Raw genomic sequence first — 8,231 nt, forward strand, 5'->3', positions numbered from 1 at the left:
AGAGAAAGTGGAAGAGGGAAGAGTTGGCCGGGCAAGGGAGGGGAACTGGTCGCGGCCTCTCTAGCTCCGGGGAGGGATGGTGAGCAGGGGCCTGGCTGGACTAAGAAACAGACTCCGGGAGCAAAGGAGCACGTTCGCGGGCAGACAGAAGCACCGACGTGGGCGGGGGCGCAGAGGGGGCAGACTTAGGGAGGGGCTATGAAGGAGACCTCTAGGGACTGAGGTGCTGTCACGAGAGGGGCAGACTGTATAAAATGAAAAGACCAGGGTCACAGGACCTGCAGATCGAAGGGTAGGTGAAACAGGACAGAAAGTCAATCATGGCGGGAAAGACAGAGGGACAGCCCCGCACAGATACGTGAAAGAGGTGCGGACGAGATGGTGGGGGTCTTGTGAGGTCATCGGAATCTCAAGGGTGACCTCTGAGTGTGTACTGGGACTAGCTTGGTTGGGGGAGGGAAAAAGGAGGGATTGGGGAAGGAGACCCTATGGTTCGGGCGACCTCTTCACTGGGGAGAATAGGAAGACCAGATAAGACCTGGAGGTTGACCGGGTAAACCGCGGGGAAGAACTAGGGCTGCAGAGGGGCCAGAGAAGAGGCCGAGGCGGGAGACCAAGAGCCAGTCTTTCGGGATGAGGAAGGACTGGCGGTGTCTTGTGCCCTCCCAGGAGCTCTAAACTGTAGATTTATTGCTTTAAACTTCCCGGTCTACCCGCGACGGGACCGCGCCCAGACAAGCCCCAGCGCCTAGTTTGACGTCCAGGGTGCCACCCCATCCTCTGCGGAGGGTCGCAGGGAAACCTCCAGTTGGCGCCTCCAGTCACGCCATTCCCAACTGGCAGCTTCTGGACAAAAGGGCCGATGGGACTAGCTTAGGACCCTGCAGTCTTTTAGGGCCCTGTTGTGATTTGTGAGGAGGGGGCTGGGAGGGGGCGGCTGTGTTAGGTGATAGGTGAGCACGTGTTCCTATGGTAGGAGTAGAAGGCAAAGAAGGAGTTTCAGCTTTGTATCCTGTTAAAAAGGGAAAGCTACTAATTTCTGAGTTCAGAAGCAGTTGCCCCATGATCTTAAATTTTCATCAGTGCATTTGGGCCATCTAGCCTAATTTCACATGTGAGAAAGCCATCTTGGGAAATAAGTCTACCAGAGAAAATTTTAAGCACATGTTTGTTATGTAATTATTCCAAAAGTTCCAAAAAGGAGTGATTAAACACTTAACATTTTCAGAACAAGATACTGTGCAGTCAACATTTAAGGTATTTTCAACATCAATGGGTGGGTGTGTGTGTGTGTGTGTGAGTATGCAATTCATCAACTCTTTAAGAGTTTATGAGGAGTTGAAGAAACACTTTCCATGGGTCAGGGTCTGAGGGTGAGCTCAGTGGTAGGGGCTTGCCTAGCATGCATGAGGCCCTGGGTTCCATATCCAGCACTAAAAAAAAAAAAAAAAAATTGCATGTGGGATATGATGCGTATACATCTATACATCTATGTTTAAGAAAGAAAGAAAAAACTTTGTGCATAAGAAATAAACTGGGGTATTAACAGTGATTAATTCTGGATAGTAAGAATATGGTTGGTATTTTTCTTCTTTTCTACTTTTGCATTTTCCATAATAAACATTTTTTTTTTTGCTTTTATAGCAGAAAAATAGAATAAAATAATAAACTACAAGAATAATTAAAATAAAATGAATGGGCAAAGACAGTTTGTTTAATAGGGTTCATATATTCAAAAGTAACTTATTGAACACTTGTATAGTGTAGGATTGGCTATAGGAGGAAGATAAAACATAATTCTTGCTCTAAAAGAACACCATCTAGATGGAGACTCCAGATGTATACACAGAAAACAATTGGGTGTCTGTGCCAGGCAGTGTGTAATGTTGGTTCCAGAGTTGATTGATATGGATATAATCTCTACTTTCCCCACCATATACCTGTTTTCCAAAAGGGCATTTGCATTCAGTGCCAGGCCTTGTCCATCCACACAACTTCTTCAGCACCAGCTTCCCCTGGCTGGAGGGGAGAGGAATCTTTCCCTCAGGTTCTCTATTCAGCCCTCATGATAGTGGCTACTTCTTATATCTGCTATTCCTATATTCTATAGAGTTCTCTTTTCTTCTTACCAGGCAATCCCTATTACTTTAGTCCCATGCTTTAACCAGCACATCTTTATGTTAATATTTCTGTTTAAAATCTGTGTGGATTCTTTTTCCAGATGAGACCTCAGCTGATACCTTCAGCCTCTGTATTTTGTGAGTGTGTGTGCATGGGCCTTGCCTTTAACCATCCTTTGTATGCAGTTTTGCAGTTTTTCTCTGAGGAATGCTGCATCACGGACTTTCCCCATGTAATGCAGTTCTCACAGTTGCTATTTTATTTTATTTTACTTTTTTTGTGCTGGGATTGACCCCAGGTCCTGGTGCAAGTTAGGCCAGGGCTCTGTTATTGAGCTAACCCCCTAGTGCAGCAACATGAGTGTGTAGCATGGTACATGGCAGTACTTATGACTGTTGGCTTTGCTGTTTCAAATCTGAGCTCCATTTCTTTTTTGCATGGTATAGTAGCAAATTGTTTTATTTCTTAAGCTTGATTAAATGGGTTGTGACAAACACTTATCACTCAGTCTGGAACATTGATAGTTAATAAAGTCTAAGCTGTTGTTATTACTGCCACAGTTTACTTGTGTTTATCTCTAATAGTTGGATTTCTTTCTTTCTTTCTTTTTTTCTGTGGGGGTGGGGATTGAACCCAGGGGTGCTTAACCACTGAACCACATCCCTAGTCCTTTTTATATTTTAGTTAGAGATAAGGTTCCCCCTGAGGTACTAGGTGCCTTGCTAATCTGCTGAGGCTGGCTTTGAATTCTTTTTTTTTTAATATATTTTTTTTAATATTTATTTTTTAGTTGTCAGCGGACACAACATCTTTGTTTGTATGTGGTGCTGAGGATGGAACCCGGGCCGCACGCATGCCAGGCGAGCGCGCTACTGCTTGAGCCACATCCCCAGCCCTGGCTTTGAACTCTTGATCCTCCTGCCTCAGCCTCCCAAGTTGCTGAGATTACAGGTGTGCGCCCCTGCTCCTTGATGGATATCTTTTTGTGTGTGTATTCTGTGTAAATATTTTTGAACACAAAACTTTCCTCCCCCAATATTTAGTGTTATTACCTTAACATGGTGTCAGAATCATGATGAAATACTTCAAGGTTTTATGTGGTCTCTTGACCAGGTTTCCTGACGCTCTTTCACTCCTGGCTACCCTGCCTCAACCCCTCCCCCCATCACTCCTTCTATCCAATCAAACCCCAATAAAGAAGTTATCCCCCTCACCAAGTCTTAATGAATCAGGTTGGACAGGGTTCTGCCAAGTGGTCAGAGTTCTTGAAATCTCTTCCCCCCCCCCCCCCCCCCCCCCCCCCCCGCTCTCCTCTTTCCCCTTTTTTGAGGGATGTGGCAGAGACTCTGGGAATGATTTCCAACGATTACCCTCCTTTGGAAACAAGTGGACACTTAGGGCTGGATCCTAGTCATTGGGTTCTTCATTCTTGAGCTTCCCTGGATTGCGATGTATAGGTGCTAGTTCATGTCTCTGGCTCAGATCTCACTGGCCAGTCTTTCTCCAGTGAATGTGTCCTCTGGAACAGAGTGGGTGCTGGAGTGGTGGGAGCAGAGGGGTGGGTCCTGCCTCTTGTGCTCTCCAGAGTCTGATGGTTGATGTTGTCTTTGGATTCTGCAAGGTACGTATGGATGCATTGCTTGTTCTGAAACTGGAAGCTTTGCAAGGGCAGGGAACTGTGCATATGGTTCATCATCAAGTGTCCTGTGCCCTGGTGTTTGGTTGGTATTTGTTGAGTCAGTAGTTGGGTGGTGAATGATGACCTCTGGAATCAAGTGGCAGGGCAGCGTCATGGTTAGAGACTGAATGTAAGTCTAATTGGCCTGTGCTAGAATCTTGGCTCGGTCACTTATTGGCTTGGGTCCTCAGGAAGATTATATGACTTTACTATGGCTCCAGTTTCCTCATCTGTAAAATGGGGTTGATAGTAACTTCTTAGGATTATTGTGAAGATTATCTGAGTTAATACATGTCAACCACTTATAATAGTGCCTGGCACATGTTAGGTGCTTATATAAACATTAATTAGTATTGGCAGAACTAGCTGTGATTAGGTTTGGCAGGTAACAGAAGACTCCAAAATAAGCTTAAAATTTCTCTTACCTTCAAGAATTTTAGAGGTGATCAGATAGTTTTCCCTTGGCAGAGACCAAGTTTTCTCTTGTAGTTCTGCCATGTGGGGCTTCCATTCCCAAGGTGGTTACTAGAACTCCATATGTTCAGGGCATTCTATCTAGAAGGAAGGAGGTGGGGGAGAAGGAGGGCTCACCCCTGCTCTTTAAGGACAACTTGCCTGGAGTCTTGGGTAGACCTCCTACTGTCTCTGGTCAGAATTTGTCCATATCTAATGGTATGGGGAAGACAGAAAAATATAGTCTTTGTTCCTGGTGGCCATGTGCTTAGATAAAATGGGGGGGGGGGTTTCTGTTACTTGGGTAGAAGTTTGGAATGTAGAATGTGTATTTGGGGCATAATCAGTCATCTCTGCCACAATTCTTTTTAGAATTTTCCCGTCTCCTGAACTCCGGGTATGTGTGTTGGTTGACTTTGGGTCCATTTCTGCAGTGAACCCCACCTAATACAGGATGCTGTGTCATGTATTTTCCAATCTGGGGAGACATGCAGCTGCATAATCCTGCCATTTGCCAAGTTTCTGAATCTTATACTGAAGAGACTGCTACTGTGCCTGGCAGGTGTGTATGATCCAAGTCTTCCAACTAAAATTTCCAGTTCCTATAGTCAAACCTTGCTCTACATCACAGTCACCTAGGGAACTTAAAAAAAAAAAATTACAAATTTCCAGGCCTCATCCCAGACATACTAAATAAAATCTTGGAAGGAACAGCTCAGAAATCTACATTTTAAAACAGATTAATTTAGTCTACATTTAAATTAAGTCATCTCATATGATTCTTAATGCCATTAAAATTCAGGACACGCTGATTTAAAGGTTAAAGCATGTCATAAATCACTGGAAGCAATTTTTCCTCTATTCTAACTAGCCTAACTCACTTTCTTCCAAACATGTGTTTTCTTATCTCTGCCCTTTTGCTTACAATGCTCCCTGACTTAACTTATTGAATTCAAAAGGGTCTTAGGAATCCAATCCCTATTTAAGCCTATGGAATCTTGAGTTCAGTAAGGTTGAGCAACAAGTCCAAGCACACACAGTGATTCGCGATGACTAAAACTGGAGAGGTACATGGTGGCAATATTTGCTGAGATTATCTGGAAAGTCCCCTGCCTCTGAAAATGGAGAGACCAATAAGAGGTTACACACATTGTATTTGGTGGAGTTAGGCAGTCCCTCTGTTGGCTCCACTTTTTCTACAGGTACAAGATTGGATGTTGACTTTCAGAGCTTTGTCCTGGACACACTTCTGTTCTTTCCATACATCTGTATTATATCATTTGTCCTCACCACCATCATATCCTAATGTCACCTGTCAATCAATATTTTGAAAACTTGTGGGCAAAATGACAGATCTGAGAGTGAAATGCCTTGGTTGCCATTGGTGATATTTGGGGGAAAATCCTGATTTCTTTGTTGGGGGAGTAACTGTAATTCCAGAAAGTAAACAAACAAACTGTAATTCCAGAAAGTAAACAAACATGAAATAAGTAAATATACAGAAAATGAAATAAATAAATATTCAGATAATGAAAAAGATAAATACAACAGGGGAACTACTGTGATCCTTGTTCTGCTTTGTGTAGGACTTCGGGTTCTTGAAGTAGTCAAGAGAATCTGATTTGCTACTTTGTAAGTTTAGGTCATTAATTTTTTTTTTTAAAGAGAGAGAGTTCTTTTTTAATATTTATTTTTTAGTTTTTGGTGGACACAACATCTTTGTTTTTTGTATGTGGTGCTGAGGATCGAACCCGGGCCGCACGCATGCCAGGCGAGCGTGCTACCGCTTGAGCCACATCCCCAGCCCTAGGTCATTAATTAAATTAATTAATTTACAACAGTTGTTTAAGTGCTTAGAAGGATTTAGCTTTTTAGATATGGAAGTCTGCCCTGTTGGGCATTTAAAATGTTTGAGAAAAATCAAGCACATTAAATTTGTAATTATAGTTTGAAATGTCCAAGGAAATTTGATTAATTAAGGCAGTAGTAAATCTATTAAATGTATAAGGAGGATTAGATCTACTAAGTCTAACAGTTCAACAGTAATCAAACAATGGGTACAAGTGATTGTTCTTATCTTTATATGAAAAGTTACTGGATTTAAAATGAAATAACAAGATTTGTAAGTTGAATTTATAGCCTTTAAGAAAAGTTAGGTTTTATTTTTATTCTATTTTTTTACGGTAAATATTAACCCATGTTAATTGTACTACTTAATGGGTCTCACTGTGACATTTCCATACATGCACATAGGGTGTTTTTTTATTTTTTTAATTTTATTTATTTATTTATTTATTTAAAAAAATTTTTATTGTTGGTCACATAGGGTGTTTTAATCATATCCACCCTCCTAGTACGCCCCTCCCCTACCTCCCCTTCCGGAACTCTTCCTAAAAGTTAGGTTTTAAAATGGCCAGCCTGAGCCAGTAGCTGAACACTGCTTTCCATACCCAGGCCTACTCCAGATCCTAACATTGCAGCTTGCTAACTCCCATCCCTGTGGTTCTGCAGGGGATTCCTTGAACTCCAGATAGCAACATCCAAGCCCCCGCCCAGGATTCTCAGGCTGAGCCTATCTCTAACACCTGAATCCTTGCTTCATAAACTAAGCCACCTGTGCCACCCGATTCTCCCTTCCTTTCTCCACACTTGGCACCAACGCCTCATGGAGGTCACTTTCTTCCACTTCCAGTAGGTGTTTAGAATCCTTCCCTGTCCTCTGTTTCACACAGCCAGTGGCTGGTGGTCAGCCCAGGGCACTGTCATTTTTCTTGCCTGAAGTACAAAGGCCTCAGGCTTGTTGCTAGATCACTCGGCAGTGGCGGGGCAAGTGTCAACACGAATCAGACAGGAAAGCCCTCACCACCTTCCCAGGACCTTTCCCCAGAACATCCTGCTCTCTCTTTGCCTTGTTCACCATGACTCAGCTCTGTAGTTCTTCCTTAAATTCTTCAAATAAGCTAAGTTCCTTCCTTTCCAGTTCCCTTTGCTTGGATGCTGTTCTACCTGCTCCTTCCATGACTGGTTCCATCCTTCAGGGCTTGATGTCGCCTCCCCAGAGAGCCGCCCCTGATTAAAAGGAGTTGGTATCCCCTCACCCCTGCCCACCACCATTCTCTATCCAATGTCTTTTCTTATTAGCATTCAGTATGCTATTCTTCCTGTAGAATATAAGCCCTATGAAGGCAGAAGCTGTCTTGTTTCAGTAGTTCCAGGGCACAGATCACTATAGCAGGGACTCAGTAAACAGTTTTTTTTTTTCCCCCTCCCTACTAAGGATTGAACCCAGTGATGTTTATCCACTGAGCCACATCCCCAGTCCTTTTTTATGTTTTATTTAAAGGCAGGGTCTTGCTAAGTTGCATAGGGCCTCGCTAAATTGCTAAGGCTGGTTTTGAACTCTTGATCCTCCTGCCTCAGTCTCCCGAGCCACTGGGATTACAGGCATGCACCACGCCACGGCTCTAGGCCCACAGTAAATAGTTTTTACGATACATAAATATATCCAACTAGAGCAAGATATTAAGTAAAAAAAAAAAAAAAGATACAAAACAGTATGAATCCCGCCATGCACTATGCACTATATGCACTATGGTGCCATGATTCTATTTGTATTTCTTAAAATATGTAAACACACACACACACACATACATCAAGGATACTCAAGAAACTAGCAATTGTGGTTGCCCCTGGGCTAGACACTGTAGGTCAGGAGAGGAGAGGGCTGTGGTTTGGAAGTGTCCCCCAAGGCCCCCTTTGTGAAAAGCTCAGTTGGCAGCTTGTAGCACTACTGGGAGGTGATGGAGCCTTTTGAAGGTGGGGGTCAGTGGGAGGAAGTTAGGTCAACGAGAGCACCTTGCAGGGAATATTTGTGCCCTTCTCCTTCCTGTTTCTCTGCTTCCTGGAGGCTATGAGGTGAGCGGTTATCCTTCCATGCACTACGGTGCCACCCCAGGATCAAGTCAACGAGCCAAGTTAC

The 8,231-nt window shown here is 43.5% G+C and overlaps 1 long non-coding RNA gene across 2 annotated transcripts; it reads left to right on the top strand.

The window, feature by feature from the left end:
- The first annotated feature begins 3 nt into the window (after positions 1-3).
- On the top strand, positions 4-7,218 carry LOC139705748 (uncharacterized). Of its 2 annotated transcripts, none has more exons than XR_011707551.1 (3): positions 4-367; positions 2,912-3,072; positions 4,625-7,218. It is a non-coding gene; the product is annotated as an uncharacterized lncRNA (long non-coding RNA). The 2 variants fall into 2 exon arrangements; XR_011707552.1 differs by having other exon boundaries at positions 4-292.
- The last annotated feature ends 1,013 nt before the right edge of the window (positions 7,219-8,231 follow it).

Source organism: Marmota flaviventris, chromosome 5 (genome assembly GCF_047511675.1).
Source record: "Marmota flaviventris isolate mMarFla1 chromosome 5, mMarFla1.hap1, whole genome shotgun sequence".
Taxonomy (NCBI): domain Eukaryota; kingdom Metazoa; phylum Chordata; class Mammalia; order Rodentia; family Sciuridae; genus Marmota; species Marmota flaviventris.